This window comes from Tupaia chinensis, unplaced genomic scaffold, assembly GCF_000334495.1.
Source record: "Tupaia chinensis unplaced genomic scaffold, TupChi_1.0 Scaffold143693_1, whole genome shotgun sequence".
Classification (NCBI taxonomy): Eukaryota; Metazoa; Chordata; class Mammalia; order Scandentia; family Tupaiidae; genus Tupaia; species Tupaia belangeri.
In genome coordinates, this window is record NW_006203541.1 from 5657 (window position 1) to 11617 (window position 5961).

General features: G+C 37.2%; 1 non-coding gene across 1 annotated transcript; it reads right to left on the minus strand.

The window, feature by feature from the left end:
• Positions 1-5504: 5504 nt before the first annotated feature.
• On the minus strand, positions 5505-5695 carry LOC114005371 (U2 spliceosomal RNA). Its single transcript, XR_003547230.1, has one exon. It is a non-coding gene; the product is annotated as a U2 spliceosomal RNA (small nuclear RNA).
• Between the last annotated feature and the right edge of the window lie 266 nt (positions 5696-5961).

Consider the following 5961-nt stretch of genomic DNA (forward strand, 5'->3'; position numbering starts at 1 on the left):
GTTGATTACATGGGAGTCCAGCGACATAGCCATTATGCTAACTGCTGGTTCCCCAGATTCAAAATATTGCCAAGACCAATGCCAAAGAACTTTTTCCCTTGTTTTCTTATAGAAGGTTTATGACTTCAGAGCTCGCATTTAACTCTTTCATTCATTTAGAGTTCATTTTGTATGTGCGTAAGATAAGCGCCCAGCTTCAATCTGTTGCAGGTGGATATATAGTTTTCCCAATGCTGTTTATTGAAGAGGCTAACCTTTCTACATTGGGTGTTCTTGGTGCCTTTGTCAAAGACTAGGCAAGTAAGCCCTAAGTCTATTGCTGGGACTGTGTGCCATTGCCATACTCTTTTGATTACTCTATCTTCCTTGAACAAAGAAGTGTGAAGCCTCTGGCTTTGTTCTCTCTCAAAATTGCTTTGGTTATTTGAAATCTCATGTAGTTCCACACAAATTTTAGGATTTTTTTTTCCATTTCTGTTGGGGGGGAATGCCACTGAAATTTTAACAAGGATTGCATTGAATCTACATATAATTTGGGATAATGTGGATATTTCAACAATATTAATTCTCCCATCATGCTGAGGAATGCCTTTCCATTTATGTGTATTATCTTAAGTGACTTTCATCAATGTTTTATAGTTTTCAGTGTACAGATCTTTTACATCCTTGGTTAAATTTATTCCTGAGCACTTTTTGTAGCTCTTAAAATGTCATTGTTTTCTAGGACCAGCAGGTGGTGTGGTGGTTAAGGTGCTGGATACTCCCACATGGCTAACCATGGTTCAAGTCCCAGACCTAGCAGCTTCCTTTGTCCCTTTCCCTCTCTCTTTCTCTGTGTGTGTGTCTCTCTGGTCAAATTTTTAAAAATAAATAAATAAATGAATGAATAAATTAAAAAACTAAATAAAAAAAGTCATCGTTTTCTTCATTTCTTTTTCTGCAACATACTGAATTTGCTTATTATCCTAACAGGTTTTTAGTGGCACCTTTAGGGTATTCTGTATATAAAACAGACAATTTTGCTTCTTCCTTTCCCACTTGAATGTTTTTTATTTCTTTTTCTTTCATAATTGTTCTGACAGGATATCCAGCCCTATATTGAATAATGATGGGGACAGTTTTATTCCCAAACTTAGACAAACCACTTTCAGCTTTTCAACAAGAAATATGATGTTGGCTGTGGATTTGTCTATATGGCCTTTATTATACTCTAGTACATTCCATCTATACCTGATTTATTATTAGTTTTTCTCAGGTAATATGACAAAATAATGCAATATTTATAATATTACAAAATAATGTTAAATTTCATCAAATGCTTTTTCTGCATCTATTGAGATGATTATATGATTTTTATCCTTCATTCTGTTAACATGATATATTGCATTTATCAGTTTGCATATGTTGAGCCATTCTTCCATTCCAACAATAAATCTCATCTGGTCATGGCATATGATTCTTTTAATGTGCTCCTGAACTCAGTTGTCTAGGATTTGGTTGAGAATTCTTGTATCTATGTTCATCAGGGATACTGGCCTGTAGTTTTCTCTTGTATTGTGCTTATATGTCTTCACTAGGCAGATAATACCTTGCAAAACAATTTTGGAAGGATTCTCTATCAATTTTGGAGAAAACTTTGGCAAGATTGAATAAAGTCTTCTTTAAATGTCTGGTAGAACTCACTCAGGAAGCAATCTACTCCTGGGCTTTTATTATCAGTGATACTGGCCTGTAGTTTTCTCTTGTATTGTGCTTATATGTCTTCACTAGGCAGATAATACCTTGCAAAACAATTTTGGAAGGATTCTCTATCAATTTTGGAGAAAACTTTGGCAAGATTGAATAAAGTCTTCTTTAAATGTCTGGTAGAACTCACTCAGGAAGCCATCTACTCCGGAGCTTTATTTCCTCTAAAGTCTTCTCTTTTTTTTTTTTTTTATTACTGAGTCAGTCTCCTTACATGCTAATTGATCTCTTCACATTTCCTACTTCATCACAATTCAGTCTTGGGAAGTTGTATGCTTCTGGAATTTAGCCATTTCTTCTTAGGTTAACCAATTCATTGGTCCATAATTCGTCCATGTAGTCGCTTATGGTTCCTTGTATTTCTGTAGTAGAGTTACCAGACAAACATATAGGGCCTGATTGTTCATCACACAGTAAGCCAAAATCTGAGACAAGAGTTTGCTTAGAGGTTTTAATACAAGAGATATCAACCAGGGGAATGGTAGTGTCCAAGTCTCTTAAAGTACTGTCTCCACAATTGAGGAGCAAGCAGGACATTTAAACATAAGTCAAGAATGTGGCAACATGAGAGTCTGGGGACAAAAATCCAGGGGATTTATTAAGTTTTATTTTTTTTTTAATTGACCAGAGAGAGACAGAAGAAACTAACATGAGAAAACAAGGCACCAGGTCCAGAACTAGAACCATAGCCAGCCATATGGGAATCCAGCACCCTAACCACCATGCCACCTGCCTGTCCCTATTTTGTCATCTTTAATGGGTGCTGCTGTTTTCTTGGTGCCGGGCAGTTTCAAGGAGGGTCCAAAGAGATGTTCTTAGAATACCCTAAAGACGCCACTAAAAACCTATTAGGATAATAAGCAAATCCAGTATGTTGCAGAAAAAGAAATTAAGAAACCTAAGGGTTCTTTGTCCTGAGTCCTATACTCAGGACAAAGAACCCTTAGGTCACTCAGATCTCTTCAGTCTTTATTACTTGTGACTATGTTTGCAAAAGTTGAACAATTCAGTCTGTCTTAGTGTGGGCGCTACAGGACCATAACAAGTGCTCAGATAATATCTATCCATCAGTCAGGAGGCAAAGAGGGCTTGGGCTCCTCTTATCGTGTAAAATAAACCACCTAGGACTCTGGGCATATGTTTTATTATCTAGTAAAAGTTATTTTTAAGACTAAACAAAGAAAAGGTTTTGTCGATCTCTCCTATTCTCTCTCCAATCTTTATTTCTTCTTCTTCTGCTTTAGTTTTTATTACTTCCTTCTAACTTGAGCAAAGCATGTTCTTTTTTTTTTCTTTTTTTAAGAGGTTTTTGCTCTAGGGCATGTGCGCTCACCAGAAAGACAAGAGAGAGACAGAGAGACAGAAAGTGAGAAATCTCCCCCCGGGGGATGACCATGCCACAATCTCTTCTCCTCAATTCTCCTCTCGGGATCTTGGGCACGTACGCACACGCATCTGGCGTGAGTTTAAGCCACCAGGTCCAAGGCTCGAACCGCGGTCGACGACATGGGAGTCCAGTGACATAGCCATTACACTAACTGCTGGTCCCAAAGAGTGTTCTTTTTCTTGTTCTTTGATGTGTACATTCAGTGGCAAACTAAACTACAGTGCTCGAAGCCATGTGGTTCTCCATGGTTGAGATCCCAAGATCAGCTTGAAAACACACCAGGCATGTATGCAAATACCCAAGGTCCTGAGGAGTTGGAAAGCTGAGAAAGCGGAACTGGAACCTATGAGAGCCTGCTGAGGATCTTTCTCTCTTTCTTTTTCATGCTCACACACATTCTTTCTATCATAAACTATTTAAAAAAAAAAAAGAAAGAAAAGAAAAGTGAAGTTGCTTGTGGTCTTTCTTTTATCTCACATAGGCATTTATTGCTATAAGCTTCCCTCTTAGAACCACTTTTCCTGCATTCTATTAGTTTGGGTATGTTGTGTTTTCATTTTCATTTATTTCATGATACCTTCTGACTTCTTTTTTAGTATCTTATTGGACCCATTGGTTGTTTAGGAATGTGTTGTGTAATGTCCACTATTTATGAATTTTCTAATATCAACAGCTATTGGCTTTTGGTTTTAGAGTATTGTGGTTAGAAAAGATATTTTATATGATTTCTGTCTTCTTAAATGTATTAAGATTTGTTTTGTGACCCAATGCATGCTCTATCTTGGAGAATGTTCTGCATGCATTTGAGAAGAATGTGTGCTCTGCTGCTGTTAATGGAATGTTTTGTATTTGTCTGTTAGATTCATTTGGTTTTAGTATTATTTCCATATTGATTTTCTGTCTGGATAATCTATCAATGTTTAAAGTTGGATATTTAAATCCCCCACTATTTTTAGATGCGCTCTACTTCTTTCAATTCTGCTAACAAATTTAGGTTCTCCAAGACAGCATATGTGTATTTAAAATCACACTGCAATCCCTTCTCCTCCATTCTCCTCTCAGGATTTTGGGCACTCATGCACACGCACCTGGCCAGAGTTTAAGCCACCGGGTCTAGGAATCGAACAGCAGTTGACTACATGGGAGTCCAGTGACATAGCCATTACACCAACTGCTGGTCCTCATTATATGAATTGACCTCTTTATCATTATATACTAACCATCTTTGACTCTTATGGAAAATTTGATTGAAAGTCTATCTTGTCTAATCTAAACACAGTCACCTTTTTCTCTTCAATTAGCATTTCCATGGAATATCTTCTCCATCTCTTCTCTTGCAGCCTATGTGTGTCCTTGATGGTAAAGTGAGTCTTTATAGGAAACACATTGTTATACTTGTATTTTAATTGACGTACACCTTTGTGGAGCACGATGTGGTTTTTCAACAGGTGCGTGCAGTGTGCAGTACTCAAACCAAGGACATTAGGATTTTCAACATCTTCAACAAAGAGCATTACTTTATGTTGTGTACCTTCTGTGTTCAGTCTACTGTTTTTTTCTCTTCTCTATGATTGGCAATGCCCTTTTATAAACTCTATTAAGTTATTGGAGCACTTAAACTACTTACATTAGAGTAATTATTGATAAGGACATTTTGCCATTTTTAAATTCTTTTCATCTTCTTTCTTCCTGTCCTGCTATCTTCCTTCATGATTTGCTGATTTTTTTTAGTGGTATACCTTGATCCCTTTCTTTTTTTGTTTTATATACCTACTATAGGTTTTCTCTCTTGTTGATTACCATGAGGTTTATACAAAACATCTTACAGTTAAAACAGTCCGTTATAGACTAATAACAACTTTACTTCAGTCACATACAATAACTGCACTTTCATTTCTCTCCTCCATACACATTTTACATTACCAAATTTGTTCAGTGTAACCATTAACAAATTTCTATAACAATATTTATTCTAATGCTTTTCTCTTTTCTTTATATCAGAGTTGAGATTTTTCACAACACCCTTACAGTATTAGAACACTCTGGATTTGACTATATATTAATTCATACCAACCAGTGAGATATACATTTTCAAATCTTTTCTTTCCATTGTTAGCATACTTCCATTTTAACCTTGAAAAAAAAAAGACTCCACCAGTTTTTGAAAGACATGTACACCATTAATTAACTCACTCAGCCTTTCTTTGTTTGGACATATCTTGGTCACTCCTTCATTCTTGAGAGATCTGCTTTGAGACATCGTTGTGGAAAATTTCTTCACCTTGGCCTTCTTGCATTGTTTCTTTGACTTTTAGAAATATAAATTACAGGGAGCCCAGCTTTCCTCGTGGCTTAAGAAAAAAAAAAAAAAAACCATACCACCTATCCTGGAAGTACTGCAATACCAGGTCGATGCGTGGAGTGGACGGAGCAAGCTCCTATTCCATCTCCCAGCTCCAAAAATCCATTTAATATATTGTCCTCGGATAGAGGACGTATCAGATATTAAACTGATAAGAACAGATACTACACTTGATCTTAGCCAAAAGGCCGAGAAGCGATACCATACACGGCCGCCTGGTCAGTGTCTATCACCTATCCCCCATATTACACGCGCGGTGACTAAAGTTACGCTCAAGTAAAGACCCTTCTTCACATTATTTCCACACTGTATTACAGTCATGCTTGACAGACATGTGTAATTCCCCAGATTGTTACGTATTTGGGGAATTTTCACTTTTCTATATTGCTCCCATGGCTCCCGAGCAAAACCACCATCTGAAATTTGCATGCCCCGCCCCGCGCACGCCGTGCCGTGCTTCCGGGCC